This window comes from Bos javanicus, chromosome 4 (genome assembly GCF_032452875.1).
Source record: "Bos javanicus breed banteng chromosome 4, ARS-OSU_banteng_1.0, whole genome shotgun sequence".
NCBI lineage: Eukaryota > Metazoa > Chordata > Mammalia > Artiodactyla > Bovidae > Bos > Bos javanicus.
In genome coordinates, this window is record NC_083871.1 from 117,050,498 (window position 1) to 117,075,556 (window position 25,059).

Genomic DNA, 25,059 nt, shown 5'->3' on the forward strand with positions numbered 1-25,059 from the left:
AGGAGCCTTGGTGACCATAATATGCATTCTGGAGTGAGAAAAAGTCAAGCCCACAGAGGAATAGCATTTCCGTAACTCCTGAGTGTATTTGCTCGTTAGTGGCAGGAGCCACGGACCTTTGTCAGCAAAGTAATGTCACTGCTTTTTAATATGCTGTCTAGGTTGATGACAGCTTTTCTTAAAAGGAGTAACTATCTTTTAATTTCATGGCTGCAGTCACCATCTGCAATGATTTTGGAGCCCAAGAAAATAAAGTCTGTTACTGTTTCCGTTGTTTCCCATCTATTTGCCATGAAGTGGTGGGACCGGATGCCATGATCTGCATTTTCAGAATGTTGAGCTTTAAGCCAACTTTTTCACTCTCCTCTTTCACTTTCATCAAGAGGCTCTTTAGTTCCTCTTCACTTTCTGCCATAAGGGTGGTGTCATCTGCATATCTGAGGTTATTGATATTTCTCTTGGCAGTCTTGATTCCAGCTTGTGCTTTATCCAGCCCAGCATTTTGTGTGATGTACTCTGCATATAAGTTAAATAAGTGGGGTGACAATATACAGCCTTGGCATACCTCTTTCCCGATTTGGAACCAGTCTGTTGTTCCATGTCCAGTTCTAACTGTTGCTTCTTGACCTGCATACAGATTTCTCAGGAGGCAGGTCGGGTGGGTACCTTTTAGGCAAGCGTGGATGTTAGAATGCTAATGGTTTGTTTTTGAATTAGCTTAGATCTTGCCCATTGAAGTTTTGGCATACTCCTTTGTGGCTGAGCTGGTAAAGAATCCATTTGCAATGTGGGAGACCTGGGATCAATCCCTGGGCTGGGAAGACCCCCTGGAGAAGGGAAAGGCTATCCACCCCAGTATTCTGGCCTGGAGAATTCCACGGACTGTATAGTCCATGGGGTCGCAAAGAGTTGGACACAACTGAGCGACCTTCACTTTTGTTTTATTCCTGATGTCAGCACATCTTTCCTGTGCACCAGACACAGTATTTCTAGAACAGCATGGTTTGCTGAAACTTAGAAGTGTTCTGTACCTGCCTTGTCCGATATGGTAGCCACTGGTGCATGTTGCAGATTTCTTCAAGCGTGGTTTCCATGACCGAGAAATCTTTATTCTAATTCTAACTATGTAAGATGGAAACAGGCGCACGTGGCTAGTGCCTGCTGTATTGCTGCACCGCGCAGTTCTGGACACCACCGGCACTAGACCGCAAGGCACCGGCAGCCCTGAGTGGTGGCGGAGGGGAGAGCCGGGTGAACGGTCCTCCCAGAGAGGGGTCCGCGTTCTGGTACAGGGAGCGGGGAGAGGGGAGCCGTGCCTCCTTGGGGTGGGGACGTCAGGGAGGTGTCAGAGGAGATCTGGTGTTTGAATCTTGATGGACAAGTGGAGTCTACTCCAGACACCAGAGACTAATGAAAAGAGGAGGGGATATTCAGCAGCGGTGGAAACAGGTATGAGCTCGTAGTGTGTGGGAAGCAGAGGACCCAGAGTGAATCTTGTGATTCTGGACCCTTCTGCTCTCTCACATCACTGTTAAACTGTGCACATTTCCCCATTACTGGAAATTCCTTCTGTCTCTCTGTCTCTGTTTCTCTCTCTCTCTACATATATACACACCTATACATATATATGGAGAAGGCAGTGGCACCCCACTCCAGTACTCTTGCCTGGAAAATCCCATGGACGGAGGAGCCTGGTAGGCTGCAGTCCATGGGGTCGCTACGAGTCGGACACGACTGAGCGACTTCACTTTCACTTTTCACTTTCATGCATTGGAGAAGGAAATGGCAACCCACTCCAGTGTTCTTGCCTGGAGAATCCCAGGGACGGGGGAGCCTGGTGGGCTGCCGTCTATGGGGTCACACAGAGTCGGACGCACTGAAGCGACTTAGCAGCAGCATACATATGTATGGGACTTCCCAGCTGGTTCAGTGGTAAAGAATCTGTCTGCCAATGCAGGGGTCGCAACAGAGTTGGGTTTGATCCCTGGGTCGGGAAAATCCCACAGAAGAGGAAACGGAACCCACTGCAGTATTTTTGCCTGGAAAATCCCACGGAAGAGGACCCTGGCAGACTACAGTCCATGAGGTCTCAAAAGAGTGGGACATGACTGAGCGACTGAGCATGCACAGACACACACGTATACGTATATATTTCCCTCCCTCTGTGGGGAGGCGAACCAGCACATGCTTCTGCTAAGAACCCAGCCTACCATCTTCTGCACTGTGAGCCCCTGTTCCACCATGACACGTGGTATGACTTCAGACAGACCAAGTGCTGCGTGGACCTTAGACTCCTCTCACGGAGGAGGGGTCAGCACTCAGAGCTGGAGGCCCAATAAGCAGTTTGGTGCCTCCTCCCAGCTCCAGTAATCAGTAGCTTCAGTATAACTTGCTCTCTCCTGCACCCACAAGTCCCTGTGATGGCCTTCTCTGGCATCATCTGAAGCTGCGAGGTGTTCAGCTCAGGAGATGCCTCCGGGTTGAACACACTGCCGCAGTGGTCGTTGCTGGCTCATCTCTTCCAGCTCACATCGCCTCACATTTCAGTGCTTGGGGGGCATGCTCTGAAGCTGCATCGTTTCCTCCCCTTGCAGGCACTCTCATCCCAGAGATAAGCGTGCTCTCTGGAGCCTGTGCACAAACTACACGAGTGGTGTTTGGAGGTGGCAGCCAAAGCTGTGATTTGCGGGAGCATCCGTCTGTCATTACCTCAGTTGGCAGTACACAGGGACTGTCAGTGTGGCTTCTGAGAAGAGTGGAACAGTCACTGTTTTTCCATGACCTGCCTGCTGCTGAGGTACAAAAGGCCTCCGCTAAGCCCCAAGGGAACCTCACTTGAGCTGCGGCTAATAGGCAGATGGATAACTGGTCGACCAAAAGCTCAGGGATGAGAAGAGAGCTCCCTTTTGTAAATGAATCTCTCGGGCCTTTCATTAGGAGGCCCGTGAGTGCTCTCTTCATCCATGATGGTTGCGCTGATCTGCAGGGAAGAGGATTTGATGCCGGATGGAGCAGGAGGGCGTTGCTGGTGGGTGAGGAGGACCCAGCCTTAGAAGATGTCTGTGGGGGAGAATGCCCGTCGATTTTGCCATTCCAGCCCTCCCGATCAGCCGCACACCCAGAGCATTCTGTACCTGTCATCTCAGAGGGGACAGAGTATCACACGTGATGGGATCATTCACTAAGCTGGGGTGGTTAAATATAGAGTTCTGGTGTGAAATTAGCGGCCTACTGAAAATAGAGCCACGTCCTCAGAGTCCATAAAAACACTCTCCACGTTTCCGTCAATAGGGTCACTATACACGTGCCTAGTAAAGTCCAGGACCCTTTATGATGGTGTGTTTACTAAGTACCCACGCCTGCATGTATGCTGATCTGAAAGTGGGCTGAACAATCCGTACCCTTCCTGTTTCCACCTATGATGGGCTCTGTGGCCAAGGATCTCAGAAAGTAACCCATGAAGGGACCAAAAATGTCTCCGTTTTGTGCTGCGACCCCAGGGACTGTAGCCCACCAGGCTCCTCTGTCTGTGGGATTTCCCAGGCAAGAGTACTGCAGTGGGTTGTCCTTCTGCAGGGGATCTTCCCGACCCAGGGATCAAACTTGGGTCTCCCACGTTATAGGCAGATTCTTGACCTTCTGAGCCACCAGGGTGTTCATCATTGTGTCTTTTTAAATTTGATTATTATGTCTTAAGTTTTCATTTTATATCGGGGTATGGCTCATTTACAGCCTGTTAGTTTCAGGTACACAGCAGTTACTCAGCTATGCGTGCACGTGTCTGCTGTCTTTCAGGCTGTTACCAAGGATTGAGTAGAATTCCCCATGCTATACAGTAGGTCCTTGTTCCTTATCTATTCTGCATACTGTAGTGTGTATCTGTCACTGGCGACCCACTCCAGTACTCCTGCCTGGAAAATCCCATGGACGGGGGAAGCCTGGTGGGCTGCAGTCCATGCAGTCGCTAAGAGTCGGACACGACTGAGTGACTTCACTTTCACTTTTCACTTTCATGCATTGGAGAAGGAAATGGCAACCCACTCCAGTGTTCTTGCCTGGAGAATCCCAGGGACGGGGGAGCCCGGTGGGCTGCCGTCTATGGGGTCACACAGAGTCAGACACGACTGAAGTGACTTAGCAGCAGCAGCAGCAGTGTGTATCTGTAATCCCAAACTCCCAATTTATCTTTCTCCCCTTTCTCTTTTGGTAACCGTAGAATCGGTTTCTGTTTTGAAAATAAGTTCATCTCTCTTTTTTTTTTTTTTTAGATTCCACATGTAAGTTTTGCCATATGACATTTGTCTTTCTCTTTCTGACTTACTTTGCTTAGTGTGATGATCTTTCAGTTCAGTTCAGTTCAGTCGCTCAGTCATGTCTGAGTCTTTGCGACCCCATGAATCGCAGCACGCCAGGCCTCCCTGTCCATCACCAACTCCCGGAGTTCACTGAGACTCACGTCCATCGAGTCAGGGATGCCATCCAGCCATCTCATCCTCTGTCGTCCCCTTCTCCTCCTGCCCCCAGTCCCTCCCAGCATCAGAGTCTTTTCCGATGAGTCAGCTCTTTGCACGAGGTGACCACAGTGATCTTTAGGTCCATCCGTATTGCTGCAAATGGCATTTATTCTGTTCTTTTTTACGACTGAGTGATATCCCATTGTATTTATGTACCATGTCTTTATCCATTCCTCAGTGGTCATTTAGACCATGGATGGTCATTTAGCTTGCTTCCATGTCTTGGCTATTGTCAGTAGCGCTGCCACAAACATAGGGGTGCATGTATCTTTTTGAATTATAGTTTTCTCTGGATATTTGCTCAGGAGTGGGATCTCTGGGTGATATGGCAGCTCTGTGTTTCCATTACATCTTCACCTCTCAGACTCTCGTGTGCAAACAGATCTCCTGGAGATTCCGTCGCAGTGCAGATTCTGAGTCAGTGGGTTTGGCGCATGTCCTGAGAGTCTGCATAACTAGCAAAATTTCCCACGATGAGGTTGCCTCTGTCCTGTGGATAAGCCTTTGGGTCTTTGTATGTATGTCCGATTTTAGGTAGAAGCCTCTTAAGTCTTGCCTGGGGAATTCCATGAACAGAGGAGCCTGGCAGGCTACAGTCCATGGGGTTGCTAGGAGTCGGACACAACTGAGAGACTGTCACTCACTCATCACTGAAGAGTTTGAAGCTCAAGGACCAGTGGAATCTGAGAACTAAGTCAGTGAAGGTGTTTATCCGTGGATCCAGGTTTCGAGTGTGCACACACATTTGGGCATTCTGGGCTTCTTTCAAAGAGAAGGCAGATGAAATCTTCCACTGTCAAGGTCTACGAGTAATCTATTTACCTCGAATACATTTTTGAGAGTGTGTGTCTGGCACTTTCCCACTTAAGTTGCCCTCAATGCCCCTGACAGCACGTTGGCAGTGCCATAGTTGGAAACAGGAAACTCTGGCCTTGGCAGTGAGATGCTTGTCTGGGTCTCGGGCCCTGGAGAATTGCAGGAGTGGCTGGAGGCAGGCTACGCATCCCAGAAACGCTGCTGTGTCCCTGCAGGAGGAAGTGCCTGTGGTGAAAGCCCAGGATAGATGCTTCTGCAGCCAGCCCCTGTCTTCTTAGAGAAGGGAGCCTGGTGCCTCAACACGATGATTGCATATGACCCCTTTGGGCTGTTTTAATATCTCTGCTTCAGGCATATTTGTTTTCCCTTATTTTCTAGTGTCTTTGAGAAAAAATTCTATCTTATACTGTATAACCCATTTGGAGAGAGATGACGGGTCTGATTCTGTGATGAAATACACATATTTCTCAGGGTTTTTTTTTTTTTTTTCCGAGACATTGATCTTTGCTGTAATGCAGGAGACTCGCTAGGGTTTGATCCCTGGGCCTGGAAGATCCCCTGGAGGAGGGCATAGCAATCCACTCCAGTGCTCTTGCCCAGAGAATTTCCTCAACAGAGGAGTCTGGTGAGTTATAGTCCATGGGGTCGCAAAGAGTCGGACACGACTGAGTGACTAACACTTTCATTTTCACTTTGACGTTGGATTTCTAGGCAGTCTTTAGTGTGAAAGACAAACATTTATTTTCTACCAGTTCCTGGAAAATGTTCCTGATTTTAAAGCCTCTAGGCTGGCCTTGCCAGTGCAGCCAAGTAGTTCCTCTTCTGTAATTCTCGTGCTTGAAGCGTGAGCAGCTAGCGATATAGATTAATGCTTTATGCACTTTCAGAGCTGAGCTCCCATGCTACAGTTAGAAGGTTCGGAGCATTGATTTTCCTCTGACAGCTCTTAAGATATTGGACGCCCCAAATATAGGAAAGTTGGTTAATCTTTTTAGCTAGTATGTTGCTTGCAGTAGAGAATGTTGGTGAAACATATTGTTTTTCTTTATTATAAGATGCACCAGGCGTATGAAGACTGCTTTAAATCACGGTGAAAATTAGAAAATAAAACTTCCTCATTAGCTCAAGAATGTAAGGTTCAAAACAACAGTCAGTTTGATATTTGGCTGTTTTATTCAACATCTGATTTTACATAATTCTGATTAGTAAGGTCAGTCATTAGAATTAGATTATGTTCTGTAATGATTTCTATCAAGGCTTTTAAAAATGCTTACCCTTGGGGGCAAACAGAGACAGAAGGAGGAAGTAACTGGATTCAAATTCCTTAATATCATCCTTTGTAATTAGAAATAAGATTTTAGTAGACTGTTTCCATAATGTAGTCCCAAATCATTTTTATAACTTAATAAGTATGAACTAACTTTAGTGAGAAGGAGGACTTTCAGCTCGTCATTCTATAATGTACTTATTTAAATTATTCTGGTCACAGGCATAATATTGATACCTCATCTGCAGAGAGAATTCTACATATGCACTGACTGAATTGGTATATAGGTTGTATTTTGTAACTTATTTTTTTTTTAATTAAAAAATTTTTTTTCTGACTGTGCAGCGTGGCATGTGGGATCTTTTGTTTTTGATTAAAATTGTTTTTGAGTATAGTTGCTTTACAATGATGTGTTAGTTTCTGCCATGCAACAAAGTGAATCTGCGTGAAATGTGAAATGTCAGTCGCTCAGTTGTCTCCAACTCTTTGTGACCCCATGGACTGTAGCCCACCAGGCTCCTCTGTCCATGGGATTCTCCAGGCAAGAATACTAGAGTGGGTAGCCACCATTCTCTTCTCCAGGCAGTTTTCCCTACCCAGGGATGAAACCCAGGTCTCCTGCATTGCAGGCAGATTCTTTACCGTTTGAGCCACCAGGGAAGCCCTGAATCAGCCATACACAGATATCCCCTCTTGTTTGAATTTCCTTCCCATTTAGGCCACCACAGAGCACTGAGTAGAATTCCCAGTGCTATACAGTAGGTTCTCAGGAGTTATCTATTTTATACATAATATCAACAGTATACATACAGCACTTAGTTTAAAAGGGAGGATGGAGGAAAAGAAAAACCTTATCAGAGATTCTCTTGTGTGTGCTAGCTTTTCCCAAACCTTTGTATTCTGATTCCCCTTCCAGGGATGTTTCGTCATACCACCCCCGCTAGAATGGATCATTTCAAGGCAAGCTGTGGGATGCAAGGTGGAAAGGAGGTGTGATGTGTCAGTGCCCATGATAGGAGCTGTCACCTGTTCCTCTCTCATGGTGATGCAGGAACAAACACACCTGATTCCAGGCTGCAGCATTTAGAGGTCCCCAAGACCACCTGCCTTCTGCCGTCAGCTGCAGGTTCGAGGTTCCATAAGGCATCAGGAAGACTTACAGAACTCAGAGAGCCTTAAACTCATGGTTGTGCTTTATTACAGCAAGAGGATGTAGATTAAAGTCAGTGAAAGAAAGAGACGCGTGCATAAGTCCAGGAGAATTCTAGACGTGGGGCTGTCAGCCACCCTCTCCCTGTGGGGTCGTGGGCAATGCCAGCTGCTCCCAGCAACAACACACAAGGAGTGTTGCCAACCAGGAGGCTCACCTCAGCCTTGGTGTCAGAGCTCTTGTGGGGAACGTGGTCATGTAGACAGTTGACCACCCAAGTGCTGACCTTGGCCTCCCAGCCCCTCCAGAGCTCAAGCTGATACCACATGGCCCAAATGCCCACCCTGAATGGTGTCAGCCTACACCGTCTGGCAGCCCAACATCACCAGGTAAACGAAGACGTTGTTATGGGGCAGGACCTTCCAAGGGCTTGGGGATTGTATCCCAGGATCTAAAGACAAAGGCCAGACTTCTCTCTGGGCAGGCGGTGAGTGAGGTGGGGCATCGTTGGTAAGTCCAGGAAGCAGGATCTGTGAGAGGTGAGAGTGAATCCCCTCTTCACTGTGAGCGTGATTTGGCCTCACCCATGTTTGAGGGGCCCCTGAGTGTAGACACGTCCTGAGATGCAGATCGGCATTAAGTCCGAATGGAAAGGGGAGAAATCTGTGAAAACCAATTAAGGTAATTTGGAGTATTATCAAAATAGCCCGTGTTCAAATCCAGATACTACAATGGAGATTGTATCTTTGTTGTTTCCCTGGGTCTTTTCACCTGTAATTTGGAAGTCATAAAAATGCTGAATGAGAGTTTGGTCTTTGATGAACGCCGTGACTTGAGCTTTGTTTTCTGAGACTCCGTAGTTTTTTTTAATAGTTATTTCTGTATAACTAGCTAACATGATTTTCAACCTGTCTTCTTAAGCTTGGAGTAACATATTACTGAACTGGGGAATGTTTTCTGAATCTTCCTCTCAACTGTTTTTATCTAATGGTAAAGGTAGACCTTGCTAGATGACTCTGTGTCCTTAAAAGAAGTCCAAAAATTGACCCTGCGTGCGTGCTCAGTCACCAAGTCATGTCCGACTCTTGGCGACCCCGTGGACTGTAGCCCGCCAGGCTCCTCTGTCCTTGGGATTTCCCAGGCAAGAACACTGGAGTGGGTTGCCATTTCCTTCTCCAGGGGGTCCTCCTGATCGAAGGATCGAATCTGCATCTTCTGCATTGCAGGTGGATTCTTTATCAACCAGCAGGGAAGCCCAATCCAGAACCTATCTATGCATGAGTTGACTTCTTATTGTTGCTGCCGACATTAAGGTTCCATTGACCAGTAATTCCGTTTCTAGTTATGTACACTTTGGAATTAATCACATGTGTACCAAGTTTTTATACATAAGCAAGAGTATTCATCAAAGCATTATTTACATATATAAAGAACCTATAGAAGGGGCAACATTCTGCCTTTGTTTGAGTGATGTGAACATCCATGGTGGAGGTTAGATAAAGGCTTAAGACTTAAACATGATTAAAATAGACTGTAGCATATCCTGGGCAACCGTGACATATTATGTCTAAAAAAAGGTATTTAGGGATATATGGAAATACTTCCTCTATATTAAGAATATATTACAAAAAATACAGACAATAGTGTGCAAATTGTGCACGCATGTGCATGCGTGTGTGTGTGTGTGTAATGGGCTGAAAGTAAAATGAAAAATTAAACCGACTGTTCCTGCACCTGCTGGGGTTAGGTTTGTAGTGTGAGCGGAGAAGGGAGTTCAGTGGCGTAACTCTTATTATGGCCCCAATTCTTGTGTCGCTGCCTTCCATTTATGGGGGGCAGGGCAGGGCTCCGAGCTGTTAAAGGGGAGCATGCAGAATGGAAACGCAGAGTGGGCCAGGGGGCTGGGCAGGTTTGGGAGCGAGATTTCTCTGGACAATAAGGTAAGGCAAGTTGGGTTTCTGAGAACGTCCAAAAGTATGAGTTCGAAGATTGGAGGAGAGAAGAAGTTACTGAGTATGTGAGAAGCAACAGTGATAAGGAACTAGAGACATGATCCAGGGGAGATTCCCAGTGGGCAGAGAGAGCCAAAACCTTTTACGCAAACGGCTGACTGATGTGACGAAGTCTGTGTCTTCAGGATAAACCTGTCCAGGACCTGAGCGTTTGATGAAACATGCTGTCTCCCCATTGGCCTTGTTGAATAATTTTGGGGAAGTCAAGGAAAAGGGCAGTGTTCTGTCTTATGTTTGAAGGCAGTAACCAGCTATGGTCGATGGGCTTGTGGTGACAGGGGCTTTGAGCCAGAAGGGACTGTGAAAAACTGAGCAGGTGGCATGGCAGTCAGTGTGACCTTGATCCAGGGGGCGAACTCCAGCTTGACTTTGTCCGAAAAGGGAGGTGGCCTCACCTATTATTTTACTAAATTAACACAATGCATACACAACTGGAGAATCCCAGGGACGGGGAGCCTGGTGGGCTGCCGTCTATGGGGTCACACAGAGTCGGACACGACTGAAGCGACTAGGCAGCAGCAGCAGCAGCAGCATACACACAGCATACACAGAAAAGGCTGGAAAGATATGTCCATCTTTATTGTTTTTGTCTCTAGATGTTAAATGGTATTTATCTAATTTTTCTTTTGAGTTTTTCCTTCCTTTCCAAATAGGTATTTCCAAAATGGGGGACAACTAAGTAATTTTTCCCAAGGAGGAAGAGGCCTTGACCATACGCTGCTTTTTTTATGCATACTGTTACTGTCTCTGAGTTCATAAACTTGGATAGAACATTTGCAGACAGGATCTTACGAAGTGTGAAAATCTCAGTTTACATTTGTCAACATAAGCCATGCCCCACAGCATCCTCTGGCCCAGTCTGGCCTTCTTGTGATTCATGGAAACATGGAGCAGTGAGTCCAGGAAAGAGGGTTAGAGGTTGTCTTTGATGTGCCTTCATTGTCCTTCCTGGATTCTCCCTCGAGCCTGGAATGGCGGAACACACTGCATCATATAACTGCTACCCAGCGAAGGTGGAATTGCTCCTTGCACTTTCAAGGAGGGAGGGAAGTCTGACTTTGTAATCCTCAGCCCAAAGCAGATGGTTTGATCAAGAAAATAGGTTGGTATCTTGAAATAAAGATCAAGAAAATAGGTTGGTATCTTGAAATAAAAACCAATGAGCTACTGGTCAGCATCTGGGGAGAAGAAACCGTCCATCAGAATGGGTCACAATCATTTGCTCACAAATGTCTGGACAAGACGCTTCAGGACCATCCAGAAGGCATTGTTCCTACATCCTCATGGGTTTCCTGCAGCCGCACACACCTCCTTGTCTGTTATCCCCACGTGTCTGCTCCGTGTTCTTCCCACTGGACCCTAAGTGATGTGAGGGATGGGAGCCTCCCTTCTGTACTTCATAGCATCTCACAGGGCGGTGTCTCAGAGAAGTAAACCAGTCAGTGCGTGCTGCAGGAGGAATAAATGAAGCCACACGAGTTAAACTACTCAGTTAAGAATGTTTTATCATCATGTAAACCTGAGAAACTTGTCCCCATTGTGGAGCAAGGGAGAGAGGAGGAAACTCATGCAGACAGAAGCCATGGGTCATTCTCTACGCCTTTGACTTAGAAAATATTTGGAGGACACAGGATTTAGGAACTGATGTTGAGGTCTGGTGGAGAGTGAAGTTACCTCTTCTATTTTTAAGACAATGATTTTCAGCTTTTTAAAATGACTTTTAAAATTATAGTTGATTTACCATATTGTGTTAATTTCTGCTGTTCAGCAAAGTGACTCAGTTGTAGGAAAATATGTATGTTCTTTTGTAAAATATTCTTTTCCATATGATTTTATCATAGGATACTGAATATAGTTCTCTGTGCTGTACAGTAAGACCCTGTTTATGAAGTTACCGCTTCTGCAGCTTTTTGTAGGAGTCTTTTTTGGGGGGTGGGTACTAATCCTGGACCCTGGATTTCAAACAGAAGCCTTGTGTCTGTCATCTGAAACCTCCAACTCATCAAAGTGCACAATGGAGCGTTTGTAGGTGATATATTCGGAGCAGGACTTGAATCCCAGCTTGGATGCTCACGTGTTGAGGGAAAAGCTGAGATGTCTATAGTCTAGTAGCTGCTTAACAAATGCCTGTAGGAACTCAGCAACACCCTGCAGAATCACAGCTACTGTTGTATGTAGTTCTTACATTCAACTCCAAGCTTATTTCTGCTCCAAAGTGTTTTTGTTACTTCAGGTTTCCAATGAGAGGAAATCCTGTTCTTGAGATTGAATGATGATTTTTCATTTTTTTTTCAAGACTTAAATGTAGAAATTACGTAAGAATCTGTGTTGCATAAGGGAAGAGTGAAAACCTCCTCAAGGGAAATTAGTGAAGCTGAACGAAGGCTCCACACACTGGCTGGTTGCATGGCCACTTCATCACACGGCTAAGAAGCAACAGGTGTGAATTATCACACTTATGTTGAGGCTTTTCCCGTGGGCGCAGGTGCGAGACACGTGCTTCTCCCGTCTCCTGCACTGTCGGCTCGGCGTGTCAAATGAGAGTCGTCAGTTCAGTCACTCAGTCATGTCCGACTCTTTGCAACCCCATGGACTGCAGCACACCAGGCCTCCCTGTCCATCACCAACTCCCAGAGTTTACCCAGACTCATGTCCATTGAGTTGGTGATGCCATCCAACCATCTCATCCTCTGTTACCCACTTCTCCTCCTGCCCTTGGTCTTTGCCAGCATCAGGGTCTTTTCCAGTGAGTCAGCTCTTCGCATCAGGTGGCTAGAGTACTGGAGCTTCAGCTTCAGCATCAGTGCTTCCAGTGAATATTCAGGGTTGATTTCCTCTAGGATTGACTGGTTTGATCTCCTTGCTGTCCATGGGACTTGCAGATGTATCCTGTAAATCATGATAGTAGGAATCCAAGCTATACCCGTTGTGGGAAGAGTTCCACATGTTTAATGGACAGTGAGTGTAGTAGATTAAGAATACAGAATCAATTCTAGAGGCTCCTGAATTGGCTTCCCTGGTGGCTCAGACAGTAAAGAATCTGCCTGCAGTGAAAGACCTGGGTTCAGTCCCTGGGTTGAGAGGATCGCCTGGAGAAGGGAACGGCTGCCCACTCCAGTACTCTTGCCTGGAGAATCGCATGGACAGAGGAGCCTGTCGGGCTGCCGTCCACGCGGTCGGAAAGAGTCGGGGACGCCTGCGCCCCGACACACTGTGACCCGAGCACGGGGTGGAGCGGCTGCAGCGGCCCCAGCGCTTTGGCCACACTGAAGGGTTGCCAGCTATTCAGGAGTGCGGCCTTCCTGGAGCTGTGTCCCTGTTCTGTATTCTACTTTGCAGTTGCACGGGTATTTGTGGTAAAGTCCCAATCAATATGTTAATAAAATGTACGCAGTGCACAGCATTGATGGCTTTTAGTTAGGCACTCTGCGGGATATGATAACCCATCATGCGGGTTTTTCTTTTCTCACGTGGCTCAGACGGAAGGCCCGTACCTGTGTGTCCATGTGAAAGAGAGACAACGTTAGGAAACCCTGCAGGAGTGTTGCTGTTCAGTCCCGAAGTCTCGTCCGACTCCCTGTGACCCGTGGACCGCAGCGCACCAGGCTTCCCTGCAGTAGTGTGGGAACTCGAAATGACCTACAGCCCAGCCCCCTTAGCTGATAGGAATAGGAATTGCATCTGGAGGAAGTGAAGTGACTGGGCTCAGAAGACAGAGCAGCACAGCCGGGACCAGATGCCTCGTCAGGTCTGCCTGACGGGCTCTTGCCTGCGTTGCTTCAGTGACAAGTAGCAGGGAGGGGAAAGTGACAGGTGACAGGGCCACCCAGAGGCAGGAGGTGGCTGAGAATGCTGCTCCTCATCCTGGTGTCAATGCTGAGCCTCCAGGCTTCTCAAGCTCAGCCACACTGCCCCCCAAACACAGGCTTGTCTGGGCACCGGGGACCCCCAGAGGCTGTCGAACATAACACCTACCCCATGCTTTGGAGTACAGTTCAAGGTAGAGTGTATGCTGCTGCTGCTGCTAAGTCGCTTCAGTCGCATCGGACTCTGTTCGACCCCATAGACAGCAGCCCACCAGGCTTCCCCGTCCCTGGGATCCTCCAGGCAAGAACACTGGAGTGGGTTGCCATTTCCTTCTCCAATGCATGAAAGTGAAAGTGAAGTCGCTCAGTCATGTCTGACTCCTAGCGACCCCATGGACTGCAGCCTACCAGGCTCCTCCATCCATGGGATTTTCCAAGCAAGAGTACTGGAGTGGGGTGCCATTGCCTTCTCCAAGGTAGAGTTATAGTTAGTTCAGAAATGTGATTCAAACTAAATGCGGAGTCCCCAGCTGGAGGGACCCATGGTCTCCATCTCAGCGGTCAGCTGTCTGGGGCAGAGCCCACGGTGGACCCATACCATTTTCCTGATGAGGACGAGATTGCCAACTCCCCTGCCCACCCTCTAGCTCAGTCTCTCTCACCAACCAAACCAAGATCGTCAGAGCGGTGGAAAAGACGAAACCTCGTGGGCGGGATGAGGCAGGGACGCGAGGCATCTGACAGCCCGTGTGGGATTGTGATGGATGGAAGAGGAGGTGGGAGGACCTCGGCTGGAGACTGCAGAAAGCAGTAGGAGGCTGGGAGCGTGGGTACCCGCGGGCAGGACCACCCCGTGGAGGGCCAGACGTGCTCTGCCCCCCTGAGCTGAGGGCCGCTCTGTAGCTTCCTCCACCAGGCAGGTCACCAGCTGGAAAGGGCATCGAAGGGCTGGGAGTTCCCCAGGGGCGCCTGATGGTGTTCACTATGAAGTTGGGGCCGGAGGAGCTGGGGTAGAAAAGAAACGCTGTTTAAATGTCGGAGAGCCTCAAAGGTCATTTCAGAATATCCCAGGCATAAAAAGATAAGTCAGTCTCGATATCTGGTTCATCACTTCTCTGCATTTCAAAGTTGAACCTGCGTGAACTCTTGCAGAGCTGGGGAAGAGGAGGAAGACTGGACTGCAGGTGACGTCACTGGGCACCCAGTCGCCGGGTCTCCCATCTCCCATAAACGGGATGCTGGTCCATTCAGGTCGTTTTCACGTGTCTGCACATCACTTCCTTAGTCCTCTCCCAAAGAATTCCTATTCTTTCTGCAAACATAACATGCGCGTGCTCAGTCGTGTCCGACTCTTTGCAACCCCATGGACTGCAGCCCACCAGGCCCCTCTGTCCATGCGATTCTCCAGGCAAGAATACTGGAGTGGGGTGCCATTTCCCTTTCCAGGGGATCCTCCCGACCCAGGGATCAAAACTCGTGTCTTCTGCAGCTCCGGCACTGGGGGCGCGGGTCCTCACCACCGAGCCACCAGTTGCTCACACAGAGTTAAAGTAAGCCCAGAAGTTTTACTGTCAGACCGCTGAGTAGTTTTCAGTACCCTGAGAAGAGGGGAGAAAGTGTCAGTCAGACCGCTGAGTAGTTTTCAGTACCCTAAGAAGAGGGGAGAAAGTGTCAGTCAGACCGCTGAGTAGTTTTCAGTACCCTAAGAAGAGGGGAGAAAGTGTCAGTTCTTGAATGATGATGGCCTATGCCCAGAATCAGAGCGCTCAGAAAACGTTGTCTGAAATCTTGCATCCTTGGCAGGGTGCTGTCTGCACAACAGATACATCCCTGCCAGGCTCCGTGGCTAATGATGAAATAGGTTGGGGTCCAATTCTGAAGGAACTCAGCATTCCTGAGCCTTGATGGGGCTCAGGGCACCCTCTTGGTGCCTCCTACCCAGGCAGACACCCAGGACCAGCCAGATTTCTTTCCCAAGCAGGTCTCATCAAAACATGTGCGTGGGAAGTGGTTCAGTGAAACCACCCTCCAGAGGTAAAGGATGGACAGAGTCAGCCTTGCAAGCAGTGCTTGCATTTCAGCGGGGCCAGGGGCCATGCCCAGGGAGGAGGTAGACAGAGCAGAATGTGCAGTGCCTGCCGTGGGGCGGTTCTTTGGGGACCCTGGAGCGATGTGCTGGCTGGGGACTCCTGCCTGGTGCCCCTGAGATGGTGCCTTACTGAACGCAGCCCTCTCTCTTCTGGGTCTCGGGTGTCAGGCTGGCCGTGGTGGGGGTGTAGGGGCGGTTCCTCCTTGACAACGTTTCTAAGTAAGCATGTACTTGTCTTGCCTTCCGGCAGATAGTTTCCATATGGCATTTTGCTTATTTTTAGCCTGGATTCAGATCGTATCCTCCAGAAGATGAGATTGTTCGCCAAGATGTCACAGAGAAAGGTGGATGACAAAGTTAGAAGTCGCTTACGTTTTTTCCCAAAGGGCTCTGGAAGCATCGTTTTATTCCAAGGGAACCGTCATCCCAAACCTGACTCTCCACCTGGCCTGAGAAGCCTGTTTCCAAGAACCTCAGTGTCCCCAAAAACCCTCTGGTACATAACCCAAAAGGCCTTTTAAAAAAACTTATCTTGTTTTGGGGTATAGCTGGTTAACAACACTGTGACAGTTTCAGGTGAAGGGCGAGAGGACTCAGCCAGACATATACATGATCCATTCTCCACCAGACCTGCTCCCATTCAGGCTGCCACGCAACATTGAGTAGAGTTCCCTGTGTTGTACAGTAGGCCCTGATGGTTATCTGTTTTAAATATAGCAGTGTGTGCATGTCCATCCCAAACTCCCTAACTGTCCCTCCCCCACCTTCCCCGGCAGCTGTAAGTTCATTTTCTGTCTGTGAGTCTGTCTGAAAGGCCTTTTCTGAACATGCAAAGGACGCTGTGGCCCGAGAGGCTCCCTTTTATGAAGGCAGATGTCTGTGGGGTCAGGAAAAAAGAACTCCAAAAAGCCGTGAATCTGAGAAATTTAACATCTGGAACGTACACCAAAGGACTAAATACGGCTGACCTGTGCAGTATCGAACGATTCAAGCCAAAAAGCAAAAGGAGAAGAGGAGTTCAGAGGAAGAGATGAGCTGTGAGGCCCGGGGTGTCTCCCTCAGGGCCGCTCTGATGTCCGGTCAACAGCACCTTTTGGGTGAGTGCTCATGCTCCTGGCGTGGCTTCTCCCTTGAGCCTCAGCAAGCGGGGCCGTGGTTCCAGCATCCCCATCTTGCCAATGTCCACGCCTTCGAAGGGACAGACGCGCCATTGAATCTGTGGGAGCCTCCACGCCCGACACAATGCTCTCTTTCACGCTCCCTAAGGCTGCTCCTCGCCCTCTCTTTCACTGCCTCTTTTCTTTCTTCTTCTGAACCTGATCTGAAAGCAAACACCGCGGCCCCTTTCACCACAGCGGCACAGCCCTCCGCCCTCCTCCGGCGTCCATCCATTCTTCTCTCTTCCTGAGCCCGGCCACCCTGCTCCAGGCAAGGCCCGGTGCCAGTTCCCCTCCCTCCGAGGTTATTAAGCCTCCCAAATTGCTATTTCAACCCCAGATTTCTAAACTTGCCCCAGACTGGATGCAAACGGGCCAGATTATTTGTTTCCTTTTAAATAAAGCGCTTGCTTGTTGGGCTGTGGGGTCGGTCCTCCGTGGTCACTGCCAGCATAGCAAACTCGTGTAGGCTGTGCATGAAGATGCTATTTCATCCAGCGTGCTGCTGCTTTTTTCTTCTTTAAGAAGTGTTAGCAGCACGTGTTGTGCATTGAAAACGCTACTCATTTGGAGTTTACTGGGAAAGGAAGGAGCACAGACAGGATCACGGGACAGGCGAGCAGGGGGTTCAGGCGGGTTTATTTTTAATACAGTCGTTTGGTTGGTGGGGACGAGGATTGGGGAAGAGCCGATGGCTGGCTGCCTGTGCAGGGGGAGGGGGCTTCGCAGCTCTCTCGGTGGAACTGAGGTTTACTCAGTGGCTTTTCTTAAAGAGCCCGCAGAATAGGAAGACCTCGCTTCCCACGCGTCCCCAGGAAGCTGCTTGCAGTCAGTGGGCATGTTCTGCGTAACAGTCCTTTTGAATTCAGCGGTAATCTGTCGAGCAATTAATATGAGGAGAGTATCTAAACTGGTCATCTAAAATCCAGCCCCTGTCCCGTGAAGGGTTGCCTTGACATGCCCTGCTTTGTGTGTGTGTTTCACCAAGGTAGATTAGGAAGTGTGCATCTCTCTGTGTGTGCTGGTCACGCAGTCGTGTCTGACTCCTCTTTGTGACCCCAGGGACTGTAGCCCGCCAGGCTCCTCTGTCCCTGCGATTCTCCAGGCAAGAATACTGGAGCGGGTTGCCATTTCCTCTTGCAGGGGACCTTCCCGACCCAGGGGCTGAACCCGTGTCTCATGCATCTCCTACACTAGCAGGCAGGTTCTTTACCACTGAGCCGCCTGGGAAGCCCAGTGTGTGTCTAGTAAGTCACAGTAGATGTAGCCAGTCTTTTCTGCAGAGGAGGAATGGCTTAGATTCCTGGGGATGTGCCTGTTACAACTACCTTGCTGGTAGGTGGTCAGCAGTGTGTTGACCATTATACGCAAACATCAAGTTAGCTTAGAGCCAACTTGGCTGATCAGGATTGATACACAAAGATCAAATGCTAGAGTTGGCACTTTTAAGAAGACAAACTACAGATTTCTTTTTAAGTTTATTTTTTACTGACGTCTGATTGATTCACACTGTTGTATTGGTCTCAGGGGTATAGCAATTCAGTGTCACGAGTATGTTCCTGTTCAGATTTTTTCCCGTTGTAAGTCACTACCTAGTAAGATCCTGAGTCTAGTTCCTTGTGCGTGCAGTACGTCCTTGTTGTCGTTTCTTTTGTATGTAGTCGTGTGTCCGTTAACCCCGCCTCCTAACTTGTCTCCCCCACTTGGCCTTTGGTGACCGTGAATTTGTTGTCTGTGTCCGTGAGTCCATTTTTGTTTTGCTCGTTCGTCTGTGTCACTTCTTTAGATTCCACAGAGCGTGTGGTCACTCAGTCCGTCTTACAGAGTTGCAGGGAAGGCTTAGTTCTTTGACTGATTCCACAGAGCGTGTGGTCACTCAGTCCGTCTTAGAGAGTTGCAGGGAAGGCTTAGTGCTTTGACGGGGCAGCAGCTGATACTGTGTACTCACGAACGCTGTTTATATTCTGTGAACAATTGTAACGAATGAGCCGTGTGACGGTGAACCAGATCAGGAGTCCCCGAATCACTTCCCGCTCAGCTCGGCCCTCAAATGCCTGTTGGGTCTCTTCAGTTCGCTCCTTTCCTCATCTTTTGACGAGCCATCACAGAGCCAACTTGCAGAAATGTCCTCAATTCTCTCGACCTTCATCCAGGTTCCCCAGTTCATGGGCTGCGGTGAATAATTTATGCCTCGGACTTTAATTCCTTCTATATTTTCTTGTGTTTTTAAAAGTGACTTTTATATTTTCTTGCATTTATTCGAATTGGAGACCCAAAACGTGGGTCATGTGATCTCTTTGTTTAAACCTGTGCTTTAAAAATGTTTCCTTTAATTTTCAAGGTGTTGAATGGAGTAGAATTGACCATAGCAGCAATAGCTGACATGAATGTACCACATGAGCTTTCCTGGTGGCTCAGACAGTAAAGAATCTGCCTGCAGTGCAGGAGATGCAGGTTCGATCCCTGGGTCAGGAAGATCCCCTGGAGAAGGAAATAGCAACCCACTCCAGTGTTCTTGCCTGGAGAATCTCGTGGACAGTGGAGCCTGGTGGGCTGAGCAACTAAACACACACACACACACACACACACACACACACACACACGGTAGGTGCCAATTAGCTCTCAAAGTTTCTACCTGTATTATCTCAATTAATGCAAGATTCGTCTTCATCACTCCTATTATTATTATACCCACTTCATGCTTGGAAAAAGTGATGCTTAAGCAGACCTGAAATGTGACTGCAAAGCCCATTCTGTTGCGAGGAGGTGGTTCTGCACTTCGTGCCCGAGAGTATGTGTATAATTTTTCAAAGAACACTTTCCTTGATGCCTCTTTTCCTTCTAACATTTGTCCTTCTTTCCATTTTATTGTTATATAAACCTATAGATCACATTGCCTAATGAGTGAGTTAACAGCTGTTAGTGTAGACACCAGATTTTTCAGTGATTTTGTTATGAGTAATAAATCACACTTAAATACCATTCAATCTGATACTAATAAATTGCTCCATCTTCCTTTTGGTATTTGGAAAACACAAAAACACGTTTATAAAATAGGTCACACAGTTTTTAAACGATGGGGTTACACAGTGGGGGTGTCCGAGGTGGGAGGTGTCTGCGCAGCTCCCCCTTTGGGGCAGGATGCGCGCATTGGTTCAGGAGATGCTCCCCTGCTCCGTCCTCACCTTGTGGGGGGTGTGGTCCAGACGGAGGAGGGGGTGGTGATATAGGATTCAGGGAAATGAATCATTTGAGTCTCCATCCCTTCAGCTTGTTGAAATGAAACCCACAGTTGTAGGTGCCTTTGTCACATTGTCTCTTTCACAGATCTGATTTCAAAAAGCCAGCGGCAGGCTGAACAGAAAGAGACCACTCACCCCGGGTGAGCAGTCCCTTCTTGCCTTCTTCCCTCCTGCCAAAGAAGATTTGAGCTCTTCTTCCTTCCCTGGAAGCAGCAGCATCCCTCTGAAACAGCAAAACGCCTCGTTTCTCATTCCCTTTCTTGTCCCTCATGTTTAGTCTTGAGGTGTGTGTGTGTTTCACTTTTCCCCTTGATGACACGTAATTGCATGAGTTTTCATATTCTGGGCATCGTACGTCTTGCCAGAGTGACTGGCTATTCCTCAATTAGTTACCTTCTCCTGTGATACAGATGGGCTTCCCAGGTGGCTCAGTGAAAAGAAAGTCCACCTGCCCATGCAAGAGACATAAGAGATATGGTCTTATGAGACATCCCTAGGTCAGGAAGATCCCCTGGTGGAGGAAATGACAACCCACTCCAGTATTCTTCCCTGGGAAATCCCAAGGACACAGGAGCCTGGCGGCCTACAGTCCATGGGGTCACCAAAGAGCTGGACCCTACCGACCGACTGAACATAAAATATAGATATACGAGACCAGTGTTTGAAGTAAAAAGGGCAACATCTTTAGAACCACCCATGGACAGCATCTCAGTGCAGGGCGCGGCACTCACGAGCAGGGGTGTTGGGTGGAACACAGGGCCCGCTGACCTGCCCTGGGCTGTCTGAGCTGGAGGCGATGCTTGGGTCCTTTGGAGTTGGAATCAACTCAGATTCTGAGTCCTCGGTAGTTCTGATCACCTAGAAACCCATAGCTGATTGTTGGTTAGTCATTCAAACTGATGAAGACAAGGCATTACAGGAGATTCTTCAGGGGGAGACAGGCGAGGCTGTCCATCAGACAGCAGGGCCCGGTGATCGGTTGACAGAGTTTGCTGGGCAGTTGGGTTTGGCAACTCCAGGGCACCTGAAGGACATAGATGGTGTATAGAGGAGGTGTGGAGAGGGAGGCAGCTGAGCCCATGACTTCACAAACCTGTGATGCAGCGGGAGAGGGGGCAGGGGAGCACGCCCAGGGTTTGAGCCTGGGCTGGGGCCGGATGGACTAGCAGAAGGGGGGCCTCCATACGTTCAGGGGACCCAGGAGGGAGCACATAGAGTCAGTGGAGTCCATCTGCCCTGTGTGTTCTCCAGGCTCTGTCCATCAGCAGAGTAGCCAGGTTGCAAAAGCCCCATCACAGTGTCTTCCTGAAGCTCTCTCTTGTCTGCGCTGAAGTGGGATGAAGTGGACCCTGACCCTTGGCGGATATCCTCGAAGGAGGGGCTTCGGGAGCCGCTGAAAGATTCATCACTCTAAGGATTGTTTTTCTGGAGGCACACGAGTTGACAGGCCAGTCGATGTTTCTTATCCAGAAATTGATGTGAACGCCTGATGGCCTCTGGACCTTTCAGTCAAGAACCACCTGTGGCCATGCTGATTTAAGGGAAACATAAGTGAATTAGACCACTTCTTTCCTTCCACATGTGAGACCCAGCTGACAGCAGAATTGCCGTTAAGTGTTGAGGGCAGTAAGCTTCAGTGATACTGCGTGTGTGCACGCATGCCGAGTCGTTTCAGGCACGTCCGACTCTTTGTGATCCCATGGACTGCAGCCCGCCAGGCTCCTCTGTCCATGGGATTCTCCAGGCAAGAATACTGGAGTGGGTTGCCAGGCCCTCCTCCAGGGGATCTTCCCAACCCAGGGATTCCAGGGATTGAACCCGTGTCTCATAAGTCTCCTTCACTGGCAGGTGGATTCTTTACCACCTGGGAAGCCCTTAGTGGTGTTGCTGCTGCTGCTGCTAAGTCACTTCAGTCGTGTCCGACTCTGTGTGACCCCATGGATGGCAGCCCACCAGGCTCCCCTGTCCCTGGGATTCTCCGGGAAAGAACACTGGAGTGGGTTGCCATTTCCTTCTCCAGTGCATGCAAGTGAAAAGTGAAAGTGAAGACGCTCAGTCGTAAAGTGTGGAAATAGCAAACCAATCTCTATGGGAGTCTTAGGTAAGCTGGGCATTGAAATGATAAATGTGCTTTCTAGTAGAACAGCCAATAATCCGCTTAGGAGTGGGGCAGTGGAGGGCATTGAATGGACAATATTGGAGGGGGTTTACTTGGAGTGTTCAAAACTCACTTTGCTGCTCAGAGAGACCCAGCTGCATTGTGGGGCACCCCGAAAGTGACTTGAGGTGTGTTTGCATGAAGCAGAGGAAAGGACAGTTGTTAAAATGACGCAGGTTTGCATGCCCTGGAAAGAGGAACAGAGCCGCGGCTCCTGCGCTGCCTGAGTGCAAGGCCGCGTGTCCTTGCTTCCTTAGGTCTGCACCCCGATGTGCCCTTGGTCACATCAGACAGAGCGTGCACCTTCCCCAAGGGCATGGAGCCGATAAGTAGCGGAGCTGAGTGGCAAACAAAGGCTGCGTGTCTCCCAGCACAGGCATCTCGTGTCCTCAGCCCTGAAACTGATGGCCGATCGCATCTTGATCTTGAGACGACACACTGCTCAGCCAGCTCTGTAACTCAGCCTCAAGTCTGAAGTCACACCGCGGTACGTGTGAGGTTTTATCTCCTGTCCCCCAAGGGGAAGAAGGTGTTATAAATAAGTCACTCAGCCTCACTTTCCTAACGTCTCCCCGCCCCCAGGTCAGTGTTCTAACTCCCACCTTTGACCTGCTTTCTCTCAGTAACACATGGAACTGGGAAATGCCTCCAGTATTCTTGCCTGGAGAATCCCATGGGCAGAGGAGCCTGCCAGGCTACAGTCCATGGGATCACAAAGAGTCAGACACGACTGAGTGGCTAACAACAGCAACAGTCTTCAGTGTGTGTGTTCAGTTGCTAAGTCATTTCCCACTCTTGCGACCCCTTGGACTGTAGCCCGCCAGACGCCTCCGTTCATGGGATTCCCCAGGCAAGAATACTGGAGTGGATTGCTTTTTCCTCCTCCAGGGTATCTTCCTGACCCAGGGATGGAACACAGGTCTCCCGCATCGCAGACGGACTCTGGGTTCGATCCTTGGGTCGGGAAGATCCCCTGGAAGAGGGCATGGCAACCCACTCCAGTATTCTTGCCTGGGAAATCCCACAAACGGAGGAGTCTGGTGGGCTACAGTCCATGGGGTTGCAAAAGAGTCGGACACGACTGAGCAGCAAAGCGCAATCTCCAGTGAGTCCTGCTGGCAGCTAGACCAGTGTGGGATAGGGATAAAGGGCTTGCGAGTCAGGCAAGGGCAGTGAGGTCACACCCAGCTTTGCACCCCAGTGGCTGCTAGCTGAGTACTGTCGCCCCAGAGTCACTTTGTCCTCATTCGTAAGGGTGAACAGTAGCCCCGAAGGGCTGCTGGAGGGACTGAGTAGAAACTATGGTTCAGGTGTTTAATACTTGGCACCCAGAGAAACATACATGAGAAATCTTGGGAAGCAGGGCTGGGCAAATGGTGCTTTGGGGATGAGGTCACTTTACTTGCCCTGAGAGGGCTGGATCCCCCCAGACACGTCCTGGGAATTGTCACCATTTCCCGCTTGCTCGGACTGGGCTGTTCTTCTTTTTCCCCTGGAGGTGTTTCTTTCGCCGGCTGCCCCTGCAGAGCCATGTGGGGCCCGCACTGTGCGTCCAGGGAAGCCCATCAGTGGGTCCATCAGCCGTGGTTCCCCAGTCAAGGGTCCTGTGTCCTGCCCTGCATCCTCTTTCTGCAGTTTCTGCGCAGGGAGAAAGGATGTTCTGGTTGCCAGGACGACCTACTGACCCCTTTTCTAGACATCATTCCTTTGTACACAGAGTGCCATCTTGGTGACACCATTTCCGTGAGTTAAAATAGACTTACTTCTTTCAAAAGCTCTTGTTGTGGTGATGGTATAGTTGATTTACTGTGTTGTGTTACTTTCTAGTGTGCAACAAAGTGAGTCAGTGTGATACATGTATTTATGTATGTATTTTTTGATTCTTTTCCATTATAGGTTATTACAAGATATTAAGTATCTCCCTGTGCTCTACAGGAGGTCCTTCTTGGTTGCTGCTTTTGTAGTCCTGTGAATCTGTTAATCCCAAGGTCTTAATTTATTCCTGCCCCCTTTCCCTGCTTTGGTAACCATAAGATTGTTTTCTATGTCTGTGAGTCTGTTCCTGTTTTGGAAATAAGTTCATTTGTATCTTTTTTTTTTTTTAAGAGTCCACAAAAAAGTGATTTGATGTGACGTTTGTCTCTTTGTGGCTTTCGTCACTTGGTGTGATCATCTCTAGGTCCATCTGTGGCTGCACACGGCATCGCCTCAATCTCTTTCCTGGCTGAGGGACACTTTGCTGTGTCTGTGTCCCACAGCTTCTTTGTCCGCTCACCTATTGATGGACACTCGGGTCACTTCCGTGGCTTGGTGACTGCAGCTGTGCTACTGCGGACGTAGGGTGCATGTGTCCTTCTGAAGGAGAGTTTTGTCCGGGGATCGGCCCGGGAGTGGACTGCCGGATCGTACGCTGACCCTATTTGCAGTTTCCTGAGGCCCCTCCATGCTGTTGTCTCTGTGACCGCACCAGCTTACACCACCCACAGTGCAGGAGGCTTCCTTTCTCCACATCCTCCCCTGCATGTACTAGTTGTAGAATTTTTGATGAAGGCCCTTTTGATGGCTATGAAGTGGCACCTCCTTGTGGTTTTGATTTGCATTTCTCTAATAATTAGTGATGTTGAGCCTCTTTTCATGGGCCTGTTGACCATCTGTGTGTCTTCTTTGGAGAAATGTTTATTTAGATTTCCTGCCCGTTTTGGATGGAGTCTGTGTGTGTGTGTGTGTGTGTGTGTTGATACTGAGTTGTACGAGCTATTTGTCCATTCTGGAAATTAAGCCCTTACAATAGACGTACTTTTTGTTTCTGATGGAGATATTTTGATCAAGGATCGGGCAGAGCTGGCCT

At 48.9% G+C, this 25,059-nt stretch overlaps 1 protein-coding gene across 5 annotated transcripts in view; it reads left to right on the forward strand.

The window, feature by feature from the left end:
* Nucleotides 1-25,059, forward strand: part of DPP6 (dipeptidyl peptidase like 6) — a 1,068,014-nt gene that overhangs the window by 574,800 nt on the left and 468,155 nt on the right. The gene's annotated exons all lie outside the window — the stretch shown is intronic.